The sequence below is a fragment of the Oryctolagus cuniculus genome, chromosome 13, assembly GCF_964237555.1.
Source record: "Oryctolagus cuniculus chromosome 13, mOryCun1.1, whole genome shotgun sequence".
Taxonomy (NCBI): Eukaryota; Metazoa; Chordata; class Mammalia; order Lagomorpha; family Leporidae; genus Oryctolagus; species Oryctolagus cuniculus.
The window spans coordinates 54,303,100-54,331,042 of record NC_091444.1 but is presented as its reverse complement, the minus strand read 5'-3'; the positions used below and the strand labels follow the sequence as shown (position 1 = coordinate 54,331,042).

At 46.6% G+C, this 27,943-nt stretch overlaps 1 long non-coding RNA gene and 1 pseudogene across 2 annotated transcripts in view; one reads left to right on the top strand and one right to left on the bottom strand.

Moving 5' to 3' along the window:
• The window catches only part of LOC103350930 (uncharacterized), a 221,316-nt gene that overhangs the window by 42,485 nt on the left and 150,888 nt on the right, over nt 1-27,943 (top strand). The gene's annotated exons all lie outside the window — the stretch shown is intronic.
• Nucleotides 22,130-22,822, bottom strand: LOC100341287 (signal peptidase complex catalytic subunit SEC11C pseudogene; annotated as a pseudogene).

The following is a 27,943-nucleotide window of genomic DNA, read 5'->3' as shown; positions in this document are numbered from 1 at the left end:
TCCCTGTCTCTTCCTCTGTAATGGCCTTCCAAGCAAATAAATATATCTTTAAAAAATGAAAAATAAATAAAAGTCTCTAGCATGGACCCAGCCCACTTGTCCAATTCCTCCATCCCTCGCATTGCTCAGACCAACAACTTGAACTTCTTGTTGGTTTCCCAACATGCTTGTAACTTCATGTGTCTGTATCCTTGTCAATGATATTTCCTTTTCACAAAATCCTGCACCCTCCTTCTTCATAAGTCCTCAAGTAGCACTGAAAAAACGTTGCCTCCTTGTTGAACCTTCTCTGACTTTGTCGCACAGAACTGAGAAGAATGAGAGCTAACGGAGTGGGCATTTAGCCTAGCAGTTAAGACACCCACATCCTATACTGAAGTGCCTGGGTTCAACACCAGGCTCTAGCTCCTGAACACAGCTTTCCACCAGTGCAGACTCTAGGAGGCAGCAGTGGCAGCTCAAGGAGTCTGGATTTACCTTCCATGTGGGAGATCTGGATTGAGTTTCTGGCTCCTAGCTCCAGGTCTGGCCCAGCCCCAAATGTTGTGGGCATTTGGGGCATGAATCAGCCAGTGGGAGCTCTCTTTCTCTGCCTCCATCTCTCTGCCTCTCAAATAAAACAGATTTTTTATTTTTTTTTTAAAGAGAAAAGAATGAGAGCCAACAGAATTATTTCCTTTGGTACATGGACTGGACTGACCACTTTGCCGTATATTTAGTTTTTTTTATGTCAAGTCTATGGAGTAGGCAATGATAGTCTCGTTTCCGAGGGGGCATAAACAGGTTTCAAGAGGTTGAGTAACTTGGCGAAGGTCCCAGAACTAGCGAGGTTTGGACCCAGGGTTTGGCCCTCCTCCGTGCACTGTAGGATTGGAGCTGTCCCCACGGAGCTCCGGCACGCGTCCCTTTCCTGCCCCCAGCTCCACCTGCAGGCCTGGCTCTCTAGCATTTGCTCTGCCTGGTGTGGCAGTGTTTGTCTTCTGGAGACCGGGAACTCCTGGGGGGCAGCCAGCATGTCCCCTTTATAATGATGGCCTGGCACATGGAAGGAACTCAGTAAATGTTTGCCCAGAGAATGATGGCAACGTTGAGTTTGCCCAAACCTCATTTTACTGTCTCATCCATGTTACTTCAGTAGCAGTTAGCATGTTGGTGGTGAGGGACAACATCTTCCAAAACTCCTTTCTGTTGGTGCCACTGTGTCTCTGCTCCTGTGTCAACTGTGTGCTGTTGACAAGCAGAGCCCGTTGCCAGCTCTGCACTTAGATTTTACGTCGGTCACTTGGTATGTGTTCCTTTAAACGTTTCAAAAATGTTCTTGTGTTTTATCCATAATTGAATAAAGGTTTGGAGCTTAGAATAAAAGATTGAATGAGAAGAACAATGGCAGAACACTTTTGTTTCCCCCACAGTCCAACTACCCTTGGAAAAGCCCCCTAGCTCCAGGCGTAGAGTTCATAATGGGGATGCACATGTCCTTATGGTTTCCTCAGACCCTAGAAGGGGAAAGGTGGTAGACAGTCACTACTCACTGACAGACAGCTGTCCCTGCATCCACAGTGGAGAGCTGAGACCACAGATAGGACTGAGCCCTGCAGGTACTATGTTTTGCGCTATCAGATACGCCTATGCCAAAGTGTAACTGGTAAATTAGGTGCAGTAAGAGAGTAACAGCATTAGCATCCTATCAACCTCAGCATATCATTTCATTTTTTCTCTTCTTCTTCTTCTTCTTTTTTTTTTTTTTTACAAAGACATTTATTTATGTGAAATTTCGAGTTATAGGGAGAGAGAGCTCTTCTATCCACTAGTTCACTCCCCAGATGGCTACAATGGCCAGGGCTGGGCCAGGCCAAAGCCAGGAGCCAGGAACTTCTTCCAGGTCTCCCATGGGGCTGCAGGGGCCCAGTACTTGGGCCATCTTCCACTGCTTTTCCCAGGGTATTAATGGGGAGCGGGGTCAGAAGTGGGGCAGCCAGGAACAAACTAGCACCCATATGGGATGCCAGTGTTGCAGGCAGCAGCTTTACCCACTACACCACAGTGTGGGCCCCTCCTCTTTCTTTATTAAGTTGAGAACTCTCATCTTTCACTTAAAGGAAGTACTTTATAACTTCTCTTTGGAATATCTGAATTTCCACCATTACTACTCTTGTGTCTTGGGACCATTATTTTTTTTTAAAGATTTATTTATTTGAAAGTCAGAGTTATGCAGAGAGAGAAGGAGAGGTAGAGAGAGAGAGAGAGGTCTTCCATCTGCCGGTTCACTCCCCAATTGACCTCAACGGTCGGAGCTGCACAGATCTGAAGCCAGGAGCCAGGAGCTTCTTCTGGGTCTTCCACATGGGTGCAGTGACCCAAGGACCTGGGGCATCTTCTACTGCTTTCCCAGGCACATTATCAGAGAGCTGGATCAGAAGTGGAATAGCCGGGACTCGAATCAGTGCCCAAATGGGATGTGGCACTGCAGGCAGCGGCTTTACCTGCTATACCACAGCGCCAGCCCCCAGGGACCATTATTAAATAAAACTTTAGACAAGTACTTGGATACCAGGACAGTCAATCTGGAAACTGACAGGGCTACAGAGTGACTAGTTGGGGTGGGGGTTGAGTATGCAGAGTGGAAATCCTGGACCAAAGTGGAGTCACGTGCCAGAAGGGACAGACAGCAGTGGCTTGAGATTTCATCATGATCATCAAAATCTAAAGCCTAGCAACTCCTAACTTTTTTCTTTTTTTTTTTTAGATTTTATTTATTTATTTGAGAGGTAGAGTTACAGTCAGTCAGAGGGAGAGACAGAGAGAAAGGTCTTCCCTCCGCTGGTTCACTCCCCAAAAGGCTGCAATGGCCAGAGCTGTACTGGCCAGAGCTGCACTGATTCAAAGCCAAGAGCCAGTGTCTCCCACGCAGGTGCAGGGGCCTGAGGATTTGGGCCATCTTCCACTGCTTTCCCAGGCCATAGCAGAGAGCTGGATTGGAGGAGGAGCAGCCGGGACTAGAACCAGCGCCCATATGGGATGCTGGTGCCGAAGGTGGACCTGCACCACAGCGCTGGCCCCAGAAATTTCTGGTTTTTGAATTTTCCTTTTAATAATTTTGGGCTGAGGCTGACCTTGGGTCACTGAGACTGCAGAAGCTAAACTGTGGAAAAGGGAGGACTACTGTACCACCTCGACACTTTATCTGTGCTTGTTGGCGTGTTTCATTTTGCATTTTATGTGATGAGTTCTGGGATTTAGGCAGGGCCCAGTCTCCAGGCTCTCATCGCTCACAGCCTCCTGGGAGAGGACACTGTCCACTGTGGCAGATTGTGATTAGTGAGGTGCTGGGCACAGGGCAGGCCGCTGTGCGGGGGTATGGGAGGCAGCAGCAGTAGCTGGAGTTTGGTGCAAGGCTCAAACAACCATTGCTGTGTCTAGAGCAGTGCAGGACAAGTGATGGAGCCAGCAGGATTCGCACTCTGGCCCTCTGTACGAGCTCTGCTCCCAGCTGGCCCTGACTTCAGAGGAGTTGGGGTATTGGGGTGGTTATCTCTGAGGCATACCCATGTATTCATGGCTCTTATTTACAGGATCTTAAAATCACAGAGAGACGTACAGTGCAGTCTGGCCTTCCCAGTCCCTGTTTCCACTCATTCACATTTTAAAAATTTATTTACTTATTTATTAAAAAGGCAGAGGGAAAGAGAGTGATAGATAGATATCTCTTCTATCCACCGTTCACTCCCCAAATGTCTTTAACAAACCAGGGCTGGGCCAGATAGAAGCCAGAAGCCTGGAACTCAATCCGGATCTCTCATGTGGGTGTCCAAGCATTGGAGCAACCACCTGCTGCCTTCTAGGGTGTGCATTAGTAGGGAGCTGATTGGGAGTAGAGTGCGCCTGGAACCCGGGCACCTCTAATATGCAATGTGGGTATCTCAAGCTGTGTTTTAACTGCTGTGCAAAAGCCCATGCCCTATCCCTTCCCATTTATTTTCTTATGCCCAAATCACTGGTTTAGTCCGGAAGGATTGATCCATCCTGGGAACACACAAAGGGAAGGGATACAGAATGCACTGCTTTCTGAGGCCTTGCATTTTCATGGGAATTCCAAACAACAGTTACCTAAGGGAGTGTCTGAACTCTCCCTGCCCTCAGAGGGCACAGCATTCTCTCCAGGCCTGAGAAATGACGTAGCTCATAGACGGGGCCGTATGCTGCAGAAGCCTCTGGAGCTGGCCTCTCACTGCCAGGGCCTTGTCCCCGATGTTGGAAGCTCCACAAGATCCGAGGTAGAGTCCAGGGCGGGCCACGGGACGGCCAGCATTGCCACTACCTACGTCAGCCCTGGAACAGCCCTGGGAGGAAGCCTGTTCTCTCATCCTGGGTGCTGCCACTGCTGGGAGATCACGTGCAGGAGTGTTGTGCCTGGGGTCCCAGCCTGCCCCCCCCTCCCCCCGCCCCGGCATCTCTCTGCAGGTGCCCCTTTGGTTTTGACCTGGGCGCTAAGTAGTTTTGCTCAGTATCCCTGGCTCCGGCGATAACAGGGGTTGTGAATTATGGACGCAGCAGCAAATGTTTTTCATCTCCCATGAAACAAAACCAGTGTGTTGTCTGGCCCTGGGGCTGCGGGTGAGGGAGGGAGCAGCAGCTGCCGCGATACGGCCAACTCGGCTGACGTCAATGCGAGTCATTCCAGGCCAAGGGCTCCACTCAGGAAGCTTAGAAGTGATACCGAAAACAAATTTGCATTTTTTCCTTTCACGGGAACTCGGCTCCTCTCTGTTCCACTGGGACGTTTCACCAGCCTTTGTGTGCCGTGAGGCTGTTGAACAAGCCCAGCCTGGCCCGTGATTGGACGGCGCCCTTCGGTTTTCGTCCTATGCCGCTCCTTTAAAATATATTCAGCAGGACTCCTGTTCCCTGGCCCAAGATGAAAACCCTGGCAGGCTCGAACTTTTCTGCTCTGCTCCTCTTAGGAAATGATCTGTCTAATGGTCGCTGTAAATGGAAAACAGCCTCAATTTCGAATTCCAACATCCAGGCCAAGACATCCGTCAAAACTCCACACTCTGACATCCCTGTCTCCTCCCTGCTCCAGCTGAGCCTGCTTAGGGCTGGAAGCCTGCATGGGAAATGGGTGGGGCTGGCTCTCAGCTCTCCAGCCTTGGCCTCCTGCTCCCCACTGCCCTCCTCCCAGGCTTGGACGGGAGCCTGGCTGGAGGTGAAAGCTGCCCTCTCTCCCGCCCGCCGGTGTTTGCTCTCTCTTGCCCTTCTCCTGTGTGCTCACTTGAGACTTGCTCCTCAGGCGCTCAGCTTGACCTCCAGCCTCTTGCTGCTGGGATTTCTGCCCCCGCAGTGAGCAGGCCCTCCTGCGCAGGCCCCTGGATGGCCCCGTCCTGTGTTGCCTGCCCTGACAAGCGCTGGGACCCACTCACATCCACCCCAACCCAGCACCAAAGCACGCGGCAGGTGGTAAGCCTGCGTGTTAACTCCCTTGGCTACTATCACAAATGACCACAAACTCGCTGGCTTCAGACAACAGGCGTCTCTTCTCTCCCAGTTCTGGAGGATGTGCCTGAAATCAGCTTCCTCGGTGGCTGTTGGCATTCCTTCCTTTGTGGCCACATCACTGCAGTTTCTGCCTGCGGGGCCATGTTGCCCTCTTCCCTGTGTGCCATGAGGTGCTGGTTCCCTCATGTAAGGATCTAAGGAATTGCACGTAGGGTTCATGTAATCTTTTTTTTTTTAAGGTTTATTTTATTTTATTTGAAAGACAGAGTTACAGAGAGAGGTAGAGACAGAGAGAGAGAAGTCTTCCATCCGCTGGTTCACTCCCCAGATGGCCGCAATGGCCGGAGCTGTGCCGACCTGAAGCCAGGAGCCAGGAGCTTCTTCCGGGTCTCTCATGTGGGTACAGGGGCCCAAGGACTTGTGCCATCTTCTACTGCTTTCCCAGGCCATAGCGAGAGCCGGATTGGAAGAGGAGCAGCCGGGACTAGCCGGGACTGGCACTCATATGGGATGCCTATGCTTCAGGCCAGTGTTAACCTACTTCACAGTGCCGGCCCCTCATGTAATGATTCAGGAAGAATCCAGAATACTGCACCTGCCTCCTCTGCTCACCCTCCATCTGCGAAGACCCTTTCCAAATCAGGTCACATTGACTTACAGGTTCCAAGGATCAGATCTGACACCTGACTTTCATCCAGAGCTGCATGGTGGAGCTCTCCCAGCTTGGTGGAACCCTCCAGGAAGGCTGAGATGAGGGGGCAGGAACCAATGTCCTTTCAGGACATGCAGCCTTCTCCACACATGGACCTCTCAGAAAGTCCTCTCTCACCCAGCTGACTTTTTATTCTCTAGTGCCCAAGGAGGCCCAAGGGTCGTGGGTCAAGTCCTAGACCATTTCTGGTCACACCGGTCACATTGGAAGTATAGCTTGACTCTCACACTGTCACTTTTTGTACTCTTACCCTTTTTTTCCCCCTCAGAGAAACCTTTTATTTAAGGAATACAGACTTAATGCATTTCATAAGTTCAACTTTAGGTGCACTGTTACCTTTGCTAAGGAATTACCTAGGGATGGGGGTAGGGAGGTGGGGTTGTAACGGATGCTGCCCAGGGCTGTGGTCTTTAAAGGCTATGCAAACTGTTGCCTGCATGAGAGCCATGGGCAGCCATTGGGTGCTGAAATCTGGCCCATGCTGTGTCTGCTACGCCTGGCACCCTAGTCTTGGTGGCCTCACCTGTGGGAGCATGGGTGCCTTGTACGTGTTCACCCCATATGGTGAACCACTCCCTGCGGTTCTTTCTGGCTTTCCCTGAGCCTCTGCCTGTACCCTGGTCTCACATAGTCCAAGGACTTGCTAGTGGGTGGCTGGGTGGCATGGATGCTGCAGCCTGAGCATGGAATGCTGGTGACAAACGACACAGACCCACTTCAGTCTCTGGATTTCCAATTTGCAATCATTGTGCTGACCTGTAGTTTAGTGGTGTCATTTGTGAGGAGTCCGTGTTTGTGTGAACGCATCAGAAGTGGCCAGGTTGGTTTGGAAAGAAAAATACACTTCTCACAGAACATGATTGGAAGGTTCTAGAATGCTCAGTAATAAATCCCTTTATCTCCTTCTTTCGCCTTAGCAGTGGAGACAAGTAGCCTGTTCCTTGGCTGCCTAACGTGGAGAATGAAAAACTAGAAGACTTGGGCTAGGTTCCTAAAGATTTGGATGTGCTGATTAGCACAGACCCCATTTGTTTGCATGGTTACCTGTAACAACTGCAGTTTCTACAAGAAACTAATCAGTGTTCACAAAGATGTTGGCAAATATACTTCCTAATGATAAAGTGACCAAAGGCCTGACTTCTCGGTAGTTCTATCAGCATGCCTGAATTATGTGGTTTTGTTTTAAAGATATATGTATTTATTTGAAACGCAGAGTGAGAGAGAAGGAGAGAGGGAGAGAGTGAGAGGAAAGAGACCTATTTGCTTCCCAAATGGCCACCATAGCCAGGGCTGGGCTAGGCTGAAGCCAGGAGCCTGGAGTTCCATCTGAGTTTCCCATGTGAGTGTCAGGGACCCATCTTCTGCTGCTTTCCCAGGTGCATTAGTGGGGAGCTGCACTGAAAGCAGAGCAGCTGGGACTTGAATTGGCGCTCCAATATGGGATGTCGGCATCAAAGGCAGCAGCGTGATCTGCTGCACCTCAACACTGGCCCTTAATGGAATTTGGAGTCCCATGGCAAGTTTTTAAATGCTGGTGTTTTTTAAAGAATACAATATATTGCTTAATGATGGACAACCTGTTATACGATAGATTTTTTGAACCTATTTCTCCTATCTAACTGACCAACATCTCCCCAATACTCCCTCTCATGTCTTGAGATTTCTTTGAATCATGTGTTATTTACAAGTGCGTTATTTAGTCTTCAAGTATTTTGGTATTTTCTAGCTTTCTCTTATTGATCTCTAGTTTAATTGCATTGTGATCTGAAAGCAGACATCGTATGCTTTTTATTATTTTAAATTGTTAAGGTGTATTCTGAGGCCCAGATAGTCTGTTTGGTCTATGTGGCCCAGATGTGCCATCTGCTGTTGAAGTAGTTGGTAGATGTCAATTATATCTAGTTGATTGAGTTGCTGTTCAGTTCCGCTTTGTCCTTTTGATTTTCTTTTTTTTTTTTTTTTTTTTTTTTTTTGACAGGCAGAGTGGACAGTGAGAGAGAGAGACAGAGAGAGAAAGGTCTTCCTTTGCCGTTGGTTCACCCTCCAATGGCCGCCGCTGCAGCCGGCGCACCGCGCTGATCCTGGCAGGAGCCAGGAGCCAGGTGCTTTTCCTGGTCTCCCATGGGGTGCAGGGCCCAAGCACCTGGGCCATCCTCCACTGCACTCCCTGGCCATAGCAGAGAGCTGGCCTGGAAGAGGGGCAACCGGGACAGAATCTGACGCCCCAACCGGGACTAGAACCCGGTGTGCCGGCGCCGCAAGGTGGAGGATTAGCCGTCCTTTTGATTTTCTAACTGCTGGATCTGTGGGGGGTGTTGAAGCTTCCATCGATAAGATATTTGTCTGTTTCTCTTTGTAGATGATTAGTTTTGTCTCAGGCATTAATTTTTTTAATTTGAGAGTCAGAGAAAGAGAGAGTGAGAGAGAGAAAGACAGCAATTGTTCCCATAACTGGCCCATTCTCCAAATGCCTTCAACAGCTGGAGTGGGCTGTGGTTGAAACTGGGAGCCTGAAACTCAATCCAGATCTCCTACATGGGTAGCAGAGACTCAATTATTTGAATTATCACTGTCTCCCGGGGTGTGAATTTGGCAGGAAGTTGGAGTCCGGAGCTGGAGCTGGGTATTGAACTCAGGCACTCTGAGATGTGACTGACTTAACTGGTTTCCTTTTTTTTTTTTTAAGAGTTATTTATTTCTTTATTATTTTTATTCTTTACTTTCTTATTTGAGAGGCAGAGTAACAGAGGGAGAAGGAGAGACAGAGAGAGGGAATGAGATTTTCCATCTGCTCATTCACTCCCCAAATAGCCACAATAACCAGAGGTAGGCCAAGCTGAAGCCAGGAGCCAGGAACTCCATCTGGGTCTCCCACATGGGTGGCAGAGGCTTAAGTACATAAGCCATCATCTGATGCTTTCCCTGGGGGCATTAGTAGGAAGCTGGATCAGAAGTGGAGCAGCCAGGCTCTGCACCAGCACTCCTATGTGCAATGCTGGTGTTGTAAGTGGAAGCTTAACCTACTACCCTACAAAGTCTTTCCCTTAGCTGGTGTCTTAACTGCTAGGCAAAACACCCACCTCTGCCCCAGGTATATTGATGCTCTGTTGTTAGGTACATACAAATTAAGGACTGTTAAGTTTTCTTGGAGAACTGACACCTTTATCATTATGCAATTACCTTCTTTATCCACCTTGTTCTGAAATCTGCTCAGTCAGAAATTAATATAGCTATGTACACTTTCTTTTGATTAGAGCTAGTATGGTGATTCTCCATTCCTTTACTTCTAATCTATATAAACCATTACATGTAAAATGCATGTCGTGTAGACAACATATAGTTGGATCTTTTTTTTTTGATCCACTCTGAAAATCCCAATTGCTTGTTAAATTTAGACAGTTGATGTTCAAAGTAATTATTGACACAGTTAGATCAATAGCTACTATATTTGTTACTGTGTTCTGTTCATTGTCCTTGTTCTTTGCTCTTATTTTTGTCTTCACACTTTTTTCGAGTTTTGTAATTACAAACCCACCTGTAGGCGAGCTTGTGGTTGCAGAGTCTCAGGATGTTTTTCCTTTCCATGCTGTGCCAGGGTTCAAACGAGGCAACCTGCTTTGCTGTTCCTGGTCTGGTTTGTTCCTACCCGAAGGGTATGTCATCAGTACAGGGGGCCCTGGAAGTTTCTTAATAGACTCTCAACCTTGTCTCCCATTTCCTGCACTTCTCAAGTTACTGAGCTTGGCCAATGTCCTCAAGCTACAAGCTGCCTTTAGTGTTCCCTAGGCAATTAACTTTAGTCAGATCACTTGAGAGTTCCTGATTTTGCTTAATATTGTCCTCTAAGTTTTCCTTAATTCTTTTTAAAAAAAGTGTTATTATTTAAAAAGTATTTTATTCAATATTTTGAATTGTTTTCAGCAATTGGATTAATCAGCTTATCGGTCTACAATATTACTAGAAACATGTTTTGAGTTTCCAATTATGTTCATTATTTTACTATCTTGTAAAAGATAACTTCATGGAAGAGTACTATTGCCTTCATTCTTCTACCTTTATTTAATTTGTCTTATTGAAAAGTCTTCAGAGCTGATCATGAAATAAATAGTATTTCTTAGATTTAACCAATTTATCAGTTTATTTATCTATAAAAATTTAGCCCATACTTAATGCCTGATATAGAAATGAAATAAGATAGTCAAAGCACATTGAAAATGGTAAAGGACTATATGCTCATAAATGTAAGATGTTATTATCTAAATAATTTAAAAAATCTCTTTATATCTAATCAGGTCATAGATTACTGGTGAGCACTAAATTAAAAAGAGAATTCACACTGAATGCCTGAGTGGAAGCCCCAAAGGCTGACGAGGACCAGCTGTGCACCCTAATGCCCGGCACCTGACTTTCACAGGTTCCAAGGAGTTTCTGCCTTTGGGCTTGATCCAGTTTTTTTTTTTCTTTCTTTTCCTTTTTATTTTGGAAGTCAAGAGTATAGAGAGAGGGAGAGACACAGAGGGAAAGATCTTCCATCCAGTGGTTCACTCCCCAGATAACCACAATGGCCAGCTCTGAACCAGGCTGAAGGCCACGTGGGTGGCAGGGGCCCAGACACTTGAGCCATCTTCCACTGTTTTTTCTCAGGCCATTAGCAGGGAGCTGGATTGGAAGTGGGAGCAGCCACGACAAACTGGCACCCATGTAGGATGCCAGCACCACAGGTTGCAACTTTACCTGCCTATGCCGCAGTGCTGACCCTGACCCAGAGCTTCATGCAAAGCAAGCAAACAGAGTCATTTGAGCAAAGTGGCCTTGGGAAAGTTCACTGCTGAATTTGATTTCTGGACAATCGTGGCTCTGATGTGTTGTTCTTGGGATTTGAGAATTTGTTGAGGTCAAAAAACCCTGACGTGTTTCATGGCCTGTGTTTCTCTAGGTCAGGCTCTTCCTCCATGGTGGCACTGCTGTATTTTGCATGTGAGAGGAGGGTGAGTTTGGCCTTCTCCATGTGTGCCTGAAGCCCACGGAGGGCACGAGTTTCAAACAGTGAAGAACACAGGCCTGGGAAGCAGCCACCCTGTGCTGGGGCTCTGCCTCCGCTGCCTGGAGCTCTGTGGCTTTGCCTAGTTGTTCTCCCTCTCCAAGCCTGATTTTCCTCACCCTCAAAAGAAGACAACTGGGGCAGGCGCTATGGAGTAGCAGCTAAAGCCATGCTTGCAGTGGCGGTATTCCATATGGATGCCGTTTCGAGTCTGATCCGGCTCTCTGCTGTGGCCTGGGAAAGCAGTAGATGGCCCAAGTCCTTGGGCCCCTGCACCTGCGTGGGAGACCCAGAAGAAGCTCCTGGCTCCTGGCTTTGAATCGGCCCAGCTCCGGCTGTTGCGGCCATCTGGAGAGTGAACCAGCAGGTGGAAGACCTCTCTCTCTCTGCCTCTGTGTCTCTGTAACTCTGCCTTTCAAGTAAATAAATTAATTAAAAAAAAAAAAAAAAAAGAAGACAATTATCCTCACTCCTGAAGCTTTGGTGAGACCTTAGTCAAAGAAGCTGTTTAGTGCTTAGTTCAGTGATTGCCACGTGGGACACTTTCGTTACTAAGTATTTGTGAAATGTCTCAGCCACATCTTCAGACTCTGAGGAGCAACTATCCTCAACCTTGATGGGACACAGGGCTCTCCTGGAGAGCTTTGGAACCCGCTGTGGCCCAGGCCAGACCCAGTCACATCAGAATCACCAAGTGTGCAACAGAGGTGAAGTGCACTCTGGGGTCTGGTCCAAGTCCGTGGAAGACGCTCAGCTTTCTGCAGGAGTACCCTCCACAGGCTCATCTCGTGGGGGCTCCCAGGAGCAGAGCTACCCTGTAGGGGCTGTGAGGCGTTAACCTGGCTAAGGAAGAGGGAAGCAAAAGCCCTGTGGCAGCAGGGGCTCCAGGATGACTTGAGAAACCAGAAGCCCTGCAGGTGGCAGGGCAGGAGGCAGGTGAGGTGAGGGGGAGACCACCAGATTCGTGTTCACAAGGCTACTCTGGCTTCAGTGTGGGAAAGGAGGCGAGAGCTGAGTCCTCAATGAGGCTGGCCCTGGGAGCTTGGTCCTGGCTTCTGGGTGGACAGGAGTGGACAGTGCCAGAGACATGTGCTTGGTGAAGTGGACAGGACTTGAGTGGAGCCAGAGGGACGAATGAATGCCCTGGGAGAGGGAACGAGGGCTTGAGGCTGGTGAGGGCCTGTGTGCCAAAGAAGTGACTGAGAAGAGTTTGTTGCCCCTGCAGTGGCTGGTTGCAGGCGTGGCCTCGGGCATCTCGCTTTGTCTCAGTTCCTGAGGGTAGACGGTGGGTTTGGAGCAGTGCTCCCAGGAGCCTTGGGCCCACATGCCATGCCTCACAGAATCAGCATCACAGACCTCACACCTGGCACACCCGCCACGCATCTGGCTCACGCGTGCCTAAGGCAGGTTTCACTGCTGCATTCTAAAAACGGCCACCAAATGCTACCAACAGTACAGGCCGTGAGCTGTGTGAGGGCTGCCATGCTCAGGTCAGCCCTGTGAGAGATCTTCCAAACACTGGTTCATTCCCCAGTGTGCCTGCAACAGCTGGCTAGGAGCCAGAAACTCCACCCATGGGACCCAACTACTTGAGTCATATCTGCTGCCTACCAGGGTGTGAATTAGCAGGAAGCTGCATCTGAACCAAAGGTGAGACTCAGTCCCAGGCACTCAGATGTGGTTGTCTCAAGTGCTGGCTTAAACCTGCGTGCCACTGCCCGTCCTCGTTCCTGTCTGTGTCTTTATCTCCTCTTCTTATAAGGACCCCTTGGGAACCCATCCTAATGACTTCATTTGCACTTAGTTATCCATTTAAAGACTCTGTCTTCAAATATAGTCACATTCTGAGGTACTGGGGGTTAGGACTTCAATATATGAGTTTTAGGGGCTGGGGCACAATTAGCCCATAACAATTTCCTGAAATGATGAATAGGATAATCAAGGCACTGGACTAGATGTCTAAGAGACTTGTAGACAATGTCTGTTAGATTGAAAGCATTCAAGTAAAGGATGGTGGTGGGTTGGGCAGGGTGTGTGTGCATGTGTGGGGTTTCTCTAACTCATGTGGTAGAACTGAGTTGGCATCTAGCTTATGGGTGACATCCCCTTACCCCTGCTGAGGTCTGCTATTTAGAGTCACATTTTAAAACACATTTTCATTTGCTTACTAGTTCCTTTAAAAATAATCATTGAATACATCAACTTCAAAATAGGAGAAAACCTGATGCTATCAATCTAATCTCTAGTATATAAATCACAAACTGTGAATTATTATTATTTTTAAAAAGTGCCAGTTGAGTAAGAAATTAGGGGAATATTATATCGCAGTTGTAATTCAAATAGACTGTGGAATATTCTTTCTTTTGTGTTGGTTATAATAGACAGACCTTTATTGAAAAAGCTGTATTTTCAAACTCAAGTTAGACAATCATTTATGTATTCATCAATCTTCAATTCACACTAAAATGAAGAATGGACTTTTTTCTTGGGAACATAGGTGTTTTGTTTTTAATATTTTTAAAGTTTAGAACAAAGGGTGATAAAGAAATAAGGTAGAATTGTTTGTTAAAATATCAATTCAAATTAAAATTCATTATAATGGTTACAGCAGCTAACATGTATTAAATGATTATATGCAAGGCACTGTGGAATATGTTTATATACTTTTCATTTTTCCAGATTTATTGAGGTATGATTGACACATAAAATTGTGTGTATTTAAAGTATATAATATGACTTTCTGATACATGTGGGTATTATGAACCGATTGTAACACGGGAGCTAATTAACATATCCATCACCTCATGTAGTTGCCATTTTTTATTGGTTTTGAGAACACTTAATGTCTACTTTCTTAGCAAATTTCAAGTATATCATATAGTAAAATTAACTATCATCACTACACTATGCATTAGGTCTCTGAAATTTATTCCACTTTGATCATGAGCAGTGACTTTACATACATTGAGTCCTTCCATCTCCTTCCAAGGCCTGTTCCCTTGGTGTCCATCCCAACACTGAGTGCCTATAATGGGCACAGGCTAGACTCTGTGACATGATTTCCAGTTTCAGGAAACTCACAGTGTCATGGGGACACAGGCAAGTATAAGCCCGTGATGATGACCCATTCTGAGAAGGGCTGTGGTAATGGCCAGCCCAGGACAGAGTGTGAATGCAAAGGAGGTTTTGTTTTTTGTTTTAATCTCAGATTAGGGAGGTCAGAAGGCAAGTAGGAGCTGGAAGGCAGTGAGAGAAGGGAGAGAAGTATGAGCAAGAGAGGGTGAGAGGTTAAAGAGAAGAGACCAAAGAATAGACAGGAAAGATGGGCAGAGCCTAGCAACATGTCTTGGGTTTGACTTGGCAATTTTTTTTAATAAGGGCCATTGATTGGTTCCTGATATTTGGGTCTGTTATGTGTCTGTTCCCTATTTTCTGAAAATAATATGACCTCTCTCCAGGCTCAGGAATGACCTTGAAGTTCAGATGGGACCACTTAGCCTACCCAACTTCCAGAACACAGAGATTGGTTAAGGGATGAGCGTGTTGACACGGACTGGCTCAAAGAGGGCCAACGCCAATGCCTTTACTAGAGCTGCCTTCTTCTGGGCTGCTCAATGAGGATGCGAGTTGGGAGTCACTAACAGCTGTTTTTCTTCCTTGAGGGTAAACCTGGCTAAGAATGACACCAAGTAATAAAAGCAGAAACAGGCACTTGAGAAGGCTGGCTGAACCCTGGGCCCAACCGTAATTAAAATCTGTCCCCAGACTTCTGGTGTTAGAGCAATTTGTTCGTGTATTTATTATATTTTGCTTAAGCTGTTTGCCACCAAGAGCTGAGATGATCAATGAGTCTCAGAGAGTTTGGTCCACAGCAGTGGAAACAAGCATTTTGTTTCTAACTACAGACTAATACTAAAACATAGGAGAAAACTCAGAAATCAAGGACTTTGGAGTAAGACATAATTAGTTAGGTTTGAAACATGACTCTGCCCCCTTAACATAGTGTGTGATGTTGGGCAAATTACTTCAATACTCTGAGACTCTGAGTTTTTCATTTGTGCAATGCTGTGCTCCAATTAGGTGGAACACAAATTTCTATTGAATAAATCTTTGTTGAGCAAAGGAAGGTTGGAAACGTGTGTGTGTTCTCTTCACCAAGAATTGTTTGGATCTTCTGCCTCTGTGTTCAAATTGTGTTAGATGGGATAGTATGGGGGAAATGGCCTCCAGAGAGATGGCGTGGCTTCTCCAAGACAGAAGACATTTCTAACGAGCCACCTTGAGGGCTTTGAGTCCAGAGTCCCATAGCTTTGCGCATCATCAACCCAGCACATCTGCCTCTGATGATCAAGCAAAGCATGTGTAAGCCTCTTCCTGGGAGGCCAACCCTGTAGGGTTTCAGTTGGGAGCCCCCAGAAGGCTTTTCTACATTGAAGAACACTGTCAAGGGTGAATATCTCCGGTGCAGGCTGGCAAAGAGATTCCCTTCCTCGTGGTGCCTGCTGACTCAAGACCCAGCAAGCTAGGGGGAGGCTGCTGACCTAATACAAGGTCTGTTACAAGGTCTATGCAGTACAGACATTTGGAAGCTGACGGGGACAAAAAGCCAACAGGTGGAAGCAGTGTGTGGAGGAGGGTGTGTGTGTGTGTGTAAGAGGAGCTGCCTGGGTGTCTGGGGTCAGAGGCTCTGCAAAAATAACCCGCATCTGGGCTGCAGGCTGCCTCCGAGTCTGTCTTCCAGGCTTCCCAGCGGCCTCCCTCCCTGGAAGGCAGCCCCTCGGTCGCTCTTCCTGGACCTTTCACGCTGTGATGAAATGCCACCAAGGGCCCCACGGTGTTGGCGGCTCACTGCAGCAAAGTAGGGTCGAGAGATTTTGTGTGCAAGAACAATAGGAACAAAGGCTGCTTTCAGGCCCGTATTTGAATATATGCTTCATAGTCGAAGGGAATTAAAAACAAACAGCCTCAGTTGTTTAAGAGCTGTGTCGCATGACTAAGGCGGTGATTTATGGACAGGAGTGAAGCTTCACTAATGGATTCCAGTGACTTCAGCAGACCAAGAAAAGAAGACTTGTTCCCAAGGTCCTGGTGGCTGTCCGGAGGGCTATCATCATATAAATCACAGTGACTCTACAGGGGGCGTGGGCTGCAGGATCTTCCTTGAGGGAGGCTGGCTCAGGTGAGGTTGAAGAGCCTTGGTTGCTGGCCAGCTGTGGTAGGCACTCGTTAGCCTGCGGACTCCTGCCCAATGATGATAATTCCTGAAGGGCTGGCACTGAGCACATGTTGGTGTGCAGTGCCTTGGGGCCCTCCCCAGCCCTCTGGTGCTCTGGCACACAATGCTGCAGTCTCCAAGGCCTTCCTGGCTTTTTATGACACAACTAAAGCAATACTCTTGCCATCCCGGAGGGCCGGGAAGGGCTGTAGGAGGACTTTGTTTCTGATTTTCTGCTGACGTCTTCCTTTTCTTTCTGTTTCAGGTCCGCCACTCTCTAGTACTTTTTTTTTCCTTTAAAGATTTAGCAATTTACTTCAAAGTCAGAGTTACAGAGAGAGAAAGACACACACACACAAATATACACACACATGGAGATCTTCCATCTACTGGTTCACTCCCCAGATGGCTGGGGCTGGGCTAGGCAAAAGCCAGGAACCAGGAGCTTCTTCCAGGTCTCCCGTGTGTGTGTGTGTGTGGCAGGAGCCCAAACATTTAGGCCATTTTCCACTACTTTCCCAGGCCATCAGTAGGGAGCTGGATCGGAAGTGGAGCAGCCAGCACCCATATGGGATGCTGGCATCACAGGCAGAGGCTTTACCTGCTACACCACAGTACCAGCCCCACCCTCTAGTACTAATACTCCTAGGGGCCCTGCTGAATAGTCCACCTGCTTTGTGGCCAGGTCTGCCTCACACACCTGGAACTGGTGAATGATATCCAGCCCGCTTTGGCAATGGGCTCCTCCAAGGCCGTCACTGGCTTTGCCAACCAGTGTTGCTTTTCTTGGCGTTTCGTCTGAGTTGGCCACCAGTTTCCTAGACAGAGGAACACAGAGCAGCTGCTTCTTCCTTAGCAGAGCCCAGCAGAGGGGCCTCGCGTCTGGTCGCCAAATAGTCCCTCTCTTCCCAAGCCTGTCGTAGGTCATAACACTTGGAGTTACACAGAAATGCTGTCAGATGTAAATTGCTGGTGAACTTGGTTGTGAACTGGCTCTTTGTGACACTCAGGCCCTAAGCAAAGCTTTGCAATTTGTTTTTTGGTCTTAAAAGGGTTTCGTTATAAAAACAAGATCTCTCGCCTTTAGAAAGGAGGCTCATACCAGGGACAAAGGAATACTGTTGGGAGGAGGGGCAGGGTCCTCAGAGACACCACACTCTGAGTGGAGTAAGTGCGCTGCCCTCTTCCATGTCAGGACTCCCGAGAAACTTGGGGCCAGGGTAGTGGGGGACTGAGAGGATAGCGGGCCTCCCGCGTTTGGCAAGAGTAAGTGCAAGTTGTTGGCATCGTTTCTCTTGGAGCAGTGGCCTGGTGTAATGAAACCATCTGGTCTGAAAGCCAGAGGACTGGTGGCATTACTATGAGCTCAGAGTCGCTGGCCAGTGTTTTAGCTTCTTTAGACCTTCTTGACTGCTCAGGAAAGATGAGATAGCAATACGAACAAGACCAGTGGAAAGGTGGTATCTACATGCTTCTGTCCGTGGCGTGGGGGTGACCTGAAGTATGCCCACCTGGCCCCAAAGAACAAAGGTGGGAGCTCTGGCTCCCATCCCCACTGGGTGTCCAAGGTCCTGACAGAGATTTTGTGAGGTAGCTAGGGGACTTGAGGCACTGGCAGGGTGTTGATCCTACTCAGGGGCAGACGGCAAAGGCCTTGATCTACAGGGTCCAGAAAGTCAGCCAGTGAGACCTCACCTCCCAGCCCTGGTAGAGTCCCTCCTGGGGCAACCCTCGCCCTTCAGGGTACCTTCAGGGTGCACCTTCAGGGCAGGGTGTGGCTCTCTGGTCCTGTCCACCTACTGGGTACTCAGACTTACCCCCTCACACTGTTCCTTGTACCCTGGCACTGCCTGCTGACCCTTAGGCTCCCTCTGTCCCCTCCTAGCTCCCTCCCTCCTCATATCTCCTGACCCCCACAAAAGCCCCCACTTTAGGGTCCCTCTAGCCACAACAGTGGCACCTGTGCTTTTCGGAGGACACGGAGTGCCTGGTCCACAGCGAGACCGAGAGCGAGAGTGTTTGCGTTCCTTCCGAGTGCAGAGCTCTGGCTAAGGGCGTGTGCCCCTGTGAGTCAGATGAGATTGTGCCACCCTGATGACCTCACATGGCTTCTGTGAGAATTCATTGAGATATGTATGTAAAAGCACCTCCCGAGCATGAAAATGGGATACAAATAGTGGAAACACTTAAAGGGGAAGTAGCCCAGAGCACCAGTCCCTGCAAGCAGTGGCTGCAGCCGGAAACATTCTGGCATTTACTGGGTGTTTGTAGGGCTGGTTCTCAAAGAACTGGGGCCCTCGGTTAAGAAGGTTGTGTGGTGAAAGAGGAAAGTGTGATTTTTTTTTTTTTTGAAGTACCTTATGGAGGGCGTGGTGCTGGCCGAATGTTCTCGACTCTCTTCTGTGGATGTGGAGGGGCGGGTCATGATCTCCACGCTGTAGCACTGACTGCACGTGGCTTTCATGCTGTGATGGAACTGCATCACTCGATACGACGGCCCTTCTCTAACTTGAAAATCTTCGCCGTTTGGAGTTGTAGGCTTTTTTTTTTTTTTTTTTTTTTTTTTTTTGACAGGCAGAGTGGACAGTGAGAGAGAGAGACAGAGAGGAAGGTCTTCCTTTGCCGTTGGTTCACCCTCCAATGGCCACTGTGGCCGGCACACTGTGGCCAGCGCACCACGCTGATCCGATGCCAGGAGCCAGGTGCTTCTCCTGGTCTCCCTTGTGGGTGCAGGGCCCAAGGACTTGGGACTAGTCCCCGACTGGGACTAGAACCCGGTGTGCCAGCGCCACAGGCGGAGGATTAGCCTATTGAGCCGCGGCGCCAGCTAGGTGTAGGCATTTTTATGGCATTATTTATAGTGGAATTTGATTTGAAGGACAGAAGAGGAGACTCGTGTTTTGATTTCCATCTGTTTTTTTTTTTTTTTTTTTAATTGTCTCTATTTGCTCCTCTGTGTGATTTTAAAAGTGACTGCAGCCAGTCACTTCAGCGGTGTATCAGTTGGCATCCCCCAGTTTCAGATCATTTGCTTTCCTCTGGGCATTCGGGGTTCAGTGTCTAGACTGGGGATTCATGGTGGCTTCTCCCCACCACATCCTTCACATTCCCCCACCACCTCTGCCCATGCCCAATTCTCACAGCCATTCCTTGAATAAATACGCTCTGTCTCCACAGCAGACTCTTTATCCCCTCAGTGTCCAAGGAAACTGATTCATCCCACTGCGGTTTCTGTCTGGGAACTGCTTCCAGACAGCCCAAGCCATGTTCTAGTCTGTGTGCGGGATCTGGGTTTGGGTCTGGTCCTTTTCTTTCTTTGTTTTGCTTCATTTGGTTTCCCTTTGGGTTGTGGTGTCTGCCTCTTTCTGTCCCATTATTTCACACAGTTCCATGGCCAGCCTTAGGTTTAATCCAAGAAGAATGCTTGTCTCTCACTGTACTGCAAACCTTCTAAAGCTGGGGGCCAGGTGCTCAGGCTCATGTCACCCTTCTCTTGAATCAAACATGCTCAGACCAAGGAGTGAGTGTGTGCGCATACAGTTGTATGGTTTCCTGTCTCAATTTAATGTTTTTCAACAATCTTGGTGGCATTTTTGGGGGGCTTTGATGGTAGAAGGAGAAGTATTTCTTTCTATGTAGGAAAATAACCACTCAGTTCAGTCTGGAATTAATTTTCCTTGTCTAATTATTTTCAATCAGATGGCATTGTGAAGAAGCCACTGTGAACTTGTTTAATAACTCTTCTGTTGTGTTTTTGTGGTTTTTACAATATTCAGAAAAGTATTTCATCCCTTTAAGAAGTCTTGACAAGAAGTCTCAGAGAATTAACAGGGACCAGGTTGTAAAACAGAGAAGGACCATCCACCATGGAGCAGGGGCTGTTGACAGATTTAGAAGCCCCGTGGTACCCAGTCTGTCGAGTTAGGGTCCTGCCGCAAGCAAAGTCCCCAGGCCCACTCGTGCGGCTGAGAATGCAGTCTGCTCTCCAGGATCCGGGGAGGTGGTGAGAATGCGATCCTCACGGGTCAACAGAGGAGCAGTCGGGAGGCGATGGAGTCCTTCAACAGGCAGCTGGTCGCAGGCTTGGGAGGAGCAGCTCTGTGCTGAGAATGTGTCCCAGGCAATGCGGAGGACAGAGCCGCCACGCGCTTCCCTTCAGTTTCCACTAGGAGATGAAGTCTGCGGCCCTCCTCTCGACCACCTGGAGATGACTTTGACCAGGACAGTATGGGGGAAGTGACACTTTCAGGCGCTGAAACTGGCTCTCACAAGGTGGGCCTCTGCAACCAGGGGAGAAGTCCGACAGTCCTAAGTGGCCATGATGTGGGAAGCCAAGCCGCGTGGGGGCCTCTGATGGGCAGTCCTAGGTTTTGAGTCAGTTGAGCCTGGATGCCAGACACCTGAGTGAACAAGCATTCAAATGATTCCAAACCCATATGTTGAGTCACTCCTACCTAGCCTTTGGCCCTCTTCTGTTGAGCCCCAGACACTGTAGGGCAGACAGAAATCATCCTTTCTGTGCCCTGTCCAACTTCCTGACTCACAGAATTCATATGCATAATCAAATGGCTGTGTTAAGCCATAAGTTTTGGGGGGAATTTGGTATGTAGCAATAGAAACTGGAACAGACAACCTATAAGTAGTGGGAAAAAATGGCAGATTAAAGGAGTTAGAGAGTGAGAGAGGCGGTTTACAGTTGGGGTCAGATATTTTGGATAGGCTATCAGAAAATTTTGAGGGGCTGACATCTAAGCAGAAAACTGAATGATGTGAGAATGTGGGCATGCAAACATCAGAGGTGAACATGTTCTGGGCATAGGGAGTGCATGTGCAAAAGCCTTGAAATCAGAATGTGGTCATTTAAGGGAGAGCAAGACGCCTGTGTGTCTATAGCTGAGAAAGTGATGTGGAGAGACAAGGTCAGAGACATATGAAGGTTTTGTAGGCCATGGTAAGAGTTTTTTGGTTTGTTTTGTTATTTTTTAGATTTCTTTATTTATTTTAAGAAATTATAGAGCGAGAAGGAGAGAGAGAGAGAGAGAGAGTTTTCTATCCACTGGTTCACTACCCAAGTGGCTACAATGACTGGGCCTGAGCCAGGCCCAAGCCAGGAGCCAGGAGCTTCATCCAGGTCTCCCATGTGGGTGACGGGGCCCAAACATTTGGGTCATCCTCTACTACTTTTCCCAGGCCATTAGCAAGGAGCTGGATTGGAAGTGGAGCATCTGGGGCATGAACTGGTACCCATATGTGATAATGGGGTCACAAGCAGCAGCTTAACACACTATACCACAATGCTGGCCATGGTAAGGGTTTTATTATAAGCCCATGAGAACTTCTGAATTGGGTTAATGATGGCCGCATTTGGTCTCTCACCGGTATTGTCCTGTCTCATGACTCACAGTTTCTGTATGTTGATCATTTCTAAATACAGACATGCATTGCTTAACAATGGGGAAATGTCCTGAAAAAATGCTGCATTAAGTGATTTTGTCGTTAGGTCAGTAAGGAGTACTTAAGCAAAGATGGGCTATGATGTCATTAGGTGACGAAACTTATGGGACCACTGTAGTATATGTAGTCCGTCTTGACCAAGATATTGTTATGTGGTACATGACTATGTATATTTCTTTTTTTTTTTTAACTGATGAATCATTTATTTGGACAAGACAAAAGCATCTCCACACTGTTTCCTTTTATACAGGAACATTTCAAATATATTAGGTTTTTCTCTTTTTCAACACAGTCCATTTCAATCTGGGCCCAGGAACCATGTCTCATTTTAGGATTCATGTTTTAGTAACACATTCTCACTCATCAAAGCCAAATGAGCATATTTGAGTTTTGGGTAGTCATCGTTATGGTGACCATACCAACATACAGCAACGACCCTTTTGCTCTTCCCACCACATCCTTCTTTTTGAGCCAGTACCGGTCTTCTTTGTGTAATCCTCTATTATCAACTTCATTATTATCTCCTTTAGTTAGAAATTTGATGTCTCCATTATCTTTTTCATGAACTTTGATTACTCTGTGAGCTATTGGAATGTCTTGTCCTTCAACTTTAAAAACAACTATTTCAGCAGCTCTGATTAGGTTTTCTTGGAAATTTATGAGGGACAGGAAGTCTCCCCTATGGAAGGCTGGCTCCATGCTGCCACCCAGCACCACCACGATGGGGGCTCTCGCTTCTGGTGAGGACGATCAAGCCTTTCCAGATCATGAGTGTGGAAGACACGATCATGGCTGAGTTTCAAACCTGGTATTAGAGCTGGCGCTTGTTCATCTTCCTCAGGTCCCCGAAGATGTCCAAGCTGGACACCGGGAGATGTGCCGCCATGCAGCCCACGCAGACCATGGCCCTCCCGCCTCTATATGTATTTCTAATCCAGACTTCTGCTCTGAACACTGGGTTCTTTATATATAGCTGCCTACTCAGCTCTCCACATGAATTATGAATCAACATTTAGAACATAGTATATACAAACTATTAGCTTATTTCCTGCCCTCTAACCTTCTCCTCCCACAGTTTACCCAACACTATGAAACAACAACTCCATCCCAGTGGGTCAGGCCACGGTATTTTACAACTCATGTTAGACCAGGAAATTCTGTTGGATGTGCCTCTTATCAGTTCTCCATGCTCCCATCTTCACCCTCTTTCTGTATATTCTCCCAGCACAAAGTGTGGCTATTGAAAAGCCCAACAGTGATCTTCAGTGATCTTACTTTCTCTGCCTTGCACGTAGCTTTTTTTTTCCTTGTTTTTTTTTTTTTTTTTTTTTTTTTTTGCCTGATGTCCAAGAGATTTTGTATTTTTTTTAAATCTATAAAATTTATCAGAATATATCTTGGTATGTTGATTTTAACTTTTTATATGTATTTTCACATTTTTTCTAAGTTAATTTCAGAAGTTTTCTTGAATTATAGTTATGTTCTTTGCTTTTCTGCTTTTGGGGACACCTATTATAAAATGTTGGATCATCTTTGCTTATCTTCTGTATTCAGCACTTTATCTCAAACCACTGTTAATTCTTCCTTCACTTCTTTCGATATAACTTTTTCCCTTTCTACTTTCTTTTTCCCTTAATACATTATCTGGACTTATACCTCTTGTCTTCTTTTAACTTAGTCTTCATTTGTTTTTATTCTCAGTCTCCCTGCATTTTATCACTTTATTTCTGAATTCTAGCTCTAATTTATGCTGTTCATCTAGCTTTTTTAAAAACAGATTATAGATTTTATTTGTTTTATGTATGTTTGTCTTTCTGGCATGTTTAATGGTGTGTAGAAATGTGATTTTTCAATCATTGTCTTTTTTCCCTAAAAATATGAATTCGATAATTTTTTCTATGAAATTGATTTCTCTCCACTTGCCTTTCATATCTTCAGTGCTATAGGTTCCCTTTTCTATTATTTTCATGAACATTCAAGAATACTGTAATTTATTTTCTAAGGTCTGTAGGTTCTGATCCCTTTACCCTCTTTTATCTTCTTAATTAAATTAATTAATTTGAGAGAAAGAGAGAACTCCCATCTGTTGGTTCACTTCCCAAATGCCTGCAAATGCCAGTCCTGGACCAGGCTGAAACTAGGAGCTGGGAACCCAATCTAGGTCTCCCACTGGGTGGCAGAAATCCAATTACTTGAGCTATTACCATTGCCTTCCAGGGTTTACATTAGTGGGAAGCTGGAATTGGGAGCCAGTAATGGGTGTTGGACCCAGGAAATTTGATGTGTGGTGCAAGTGTCCTAAGTGGAGTCTTAACCACTAGACTACTTGTCCAATCCCCTGACCTGCTCTTAGATGGACCTTTTGTTTGTCTTCCTTTTTTTTAAAATCTCTTTTGACTCATGTGCTGCTCAGTGTGGATTCTATCCCTTGCAGTTTCTTCCCATGTGAGACTTTGTCCTGGAGAGAATTTTGATTAGTTGGTTTTTAGAATTTATGGGACTGTCTCAGACAGTGCTATGCCCTTGCAACCTTTGCTGCAGATTCCTAAAACTCCACTATTTGAAATGCAGAACCCTTTCATTTTCAGCTGTTGTTCTCAAGTCAACCCTCTCAGCTTTCCATTGAGCCTTACTGGGTGTCTTGGGATTCTGAGATTTGGCATAAGGCCCCATTCCTCCCTTCACTCCCTCTAGGTCAAATGTTAGTACCACTCAGGTCTTGTGTTTGTTGGTGGTTTGTTCCCACCCACTTATGTTTTGGACGTCATAAAGATATCTTGTCAGCTATTTTTGTGATCCATAGCTAGTATCCATGAATTTTTCGTTTTGCTCTTTTCTAGTACTTATGCTTTCTATTTTTCACATTAACATTTGGAAATATTTTTTAAAATTACACTATAGGAACCATCCCAGAATATTCTGTCTATTTTCAAGACATTATCTGGAGTGGCAGTGATAATATGTACATCAGATCATGTAAAAAGACTTTAATGATTTTCCAGAGCACTAGAGCAAAAGTCTGAAGTTCTTACATTGGCTTCAAAAGTACTGTGTGATCTGGCTTTCTCTACCTGCCTCTGAACTCATTCCACACTACTCTCCCCCTTGCTTATTGGATTATAGCCACACTGGCCTCCTTATTATTTCTGACAGAGGAGTTCTGCCGTGCTTACTGTTGCTATTCTCATTGGTCTTTAGTTAAGTGCTGCCTTCTCATTGAAACCTTCCCTGGCTATCCTATACAGAATCAATCCTTTCCTACCACTACCTCTTCCCCATCCCTATCTTTCTTGCTTCCTTTTTTACCTTAGCACCTATCACAAAATATTTGCTTATCAATTTTTAAAATGTCAACCAGAATGTGAACTCCACAGTTGCAGATATTTTTTGGTCATAATTCAATTTTTGTTGAATGAATGCATGAGTGAATATATTTCAATTATAGTTCCAGTTTTATTGTGCAGATAGCAATGTGTGGGGACACAGAGATGGAAGGGAAGAATGATTAGGAGGCTTAATGCCACAATCCAGGTGAAAGACAATGAAGGAATTGGAGGCAACTAGTAGAGTTGGTGATCTCTATTAAAGGCAGACTAGGCAGACTTGCTAATTACAACCTAAGTTGGTAGATGATGCTTAGTTGTTTGCTTGATGAACTATTATAACACGAGAGCATGAAAATGACTTCATGACAGGCTGCTCACTTCTTCTCCCCATGAATTCTCATTAGGGTTCATCAAATAATCTACCAAGTATAGTATGGGTAGGGGAATTTCAAGAATGCCCAAGGGAGAAGGTATTTTAGAGGTGGGGGTAGGGAAATCATTTTAGCGAGAATTTGCCGCATACTAAATCAGTCCAAGAATTAGTGACTTAAGACAACAAGGATTTAGTATTTTTCTTGATTCTATGATTTGTCTGGGAAGTCCTTCTGGTTTTGCCTGTACTCGCTCTTCATGGCTGGAATTAGCTGGAGGCCTGCTGGAGCTAGAATGTCTGGAATGTCCTCTGAGCTGTGTCTGCAGCTGGTGCTGCTGGTCAAGTTGGGAGACCTCACTTCTCCTCCAGATGGCCTCTCTTCTTCTGTAGTCCACACAAGCTTTCTTACATGGTGGCCCCAGGACAATATGCCAGGAGGGCACAAGTGGAAGCCTCAAGGGCTAGCCTTAGAAGTGATACTGTTATTTCTGCTGAATTTTATTGGTCAAAGCAAGTCATAGGCTAGCCCAGATTCAAAGGGAGTAGGGACATAGGCTTTAACTCTTGATGGGAGTCACACGTCATTTTTAAGGGATATGTTTGTTGACAGGGCAGGGATTTGTAGCCATATTTTACAATCTCCCATATCAGGAAACCAACATTTATTGAGTGCTTACTATGCTTCAAGAGCTGTGTAGGTACTGCACATACAGGATTCTACTTGATCCTTATAGCCATTCTAGGGGGAAGGCCACTAAAGAAATTGTGTCCTGGGGACAGTCTATAGCCTGTTCAGGGACCCGGGAGCAGTAAAGTCAAGGTTGGCATTCAAGTTCAGGTTTGTCTGACTCTAAAAACCTGTTTTTGTTTTGTTTTTTTCCTCATCCTATTTAATGCAGAAACTGGTTGTGCATCTGTGATGAATAGAAGAGGGATTCAATTAGCTTTGCCAAGCAGTTTTTTCTTCTACCCTGCCCTTCTCTCCTTTGCAGATTTAATGAATTCCTTACCATTTTGGGGATTTTTTTTTTTTTGGCTTACATACTTAATAGTTAACATTACTGAGTACAAGGATAGTTGAACAAATTCATAGAAAAATGGAAATAGAAATAACATGCATTTTCCGTGAACTTTTTGATGACCTTTCACAGTTACTGTTCATGATTCAGTTTTGCTTACGGCAGGTCCTTCCTCTGGGCAGTGTTTCCTGTTGGCCAGGCTGATCTAGGTTGCTAGTTTGGTCAATGGTTCATCTTCCTCCCCAGCTAACTCTTCTGTCCCAGGTGTTATCAGGAGATTATTTTTTTTTTTTTAGCTGCAGATTCCTGCCTCAGTAGAGGCAGCTCTGAGCCAGTAACAGAAGCTAGGAGTCCTGCAGAGTCCTTTTCAGTACGACTTTTCTTCATCTTCCCAGAGTGGCCACCAACAGGCTGTCACAAAGAGCACCAGGCTGCAGCCCAGCAGCAGAGTCCTCCGTGGGCTGCCAGATGGCATGTACTTGTGTATGGATTGTCCCCTTGGCCTCCATTGTTTTTTTTCAAATGTTCCCAGCTTTCCCGAATGCAGGTGCATTTCATGCAGACCCACTCTGCCATTTTGCCTGGTCTGTGGCCTGGCTCTGCCCCAGGCAGAAGTTGCCAACTGGTGAAGCCCTTGTCCAGCAGCCAAGTTTTCGTAATTTACTGACCACTGACCTTGCCATGGCCTATGGTAGGCCTCAAAACACTATCACACTATCATAGTCCTGTGAGAACCTTGCAGTGTGCTGTGTTAGGAGCAGCAAGTGGTCAGTGTGCGTTTCAGAAGCCCACCTGTTTGACCTGGTCCTTCAGCTCAGGTCTGTCCGGCTCTTTGTCCTGCTCTCCTGCCCTTGGACAGAGCTTCCTCTTGCAAGCCAAGAAGTGAGAGGATGTGGGTGTGACGGAGGAGTCAGGGAGCCCAGGAAGAGCAGATGGCCCCTGCCCCTGTCCATTCTCTGCCAGTCACTACCTGAAAACCAGCAATGATGATGTAACCACAGGCATCATTCAGTGACGGCTGCCTTCCTTGTGTGGGTGGGACCATGATGCCGGCTGGGCTGGGGAATCCCATTGGTGACAACACAGCATCGTTTTGAGCTGATGTGGCAGCAGATGCCCCAGACCCACTCCAAATCTGACAGCATCTCTGTGAAGCGTGTGTGTGTGCAGGGGACAGCAGATGTCAGCGCTCTCTGCACAGCCCCTCCACGGAGGTGCTGTGTGGTGGATTCACTGATGACTCATTTATAATCTGGTTTCAACATTGTGAGTCAAAATGCACCACTTTCATTAAAAATAACATTCAC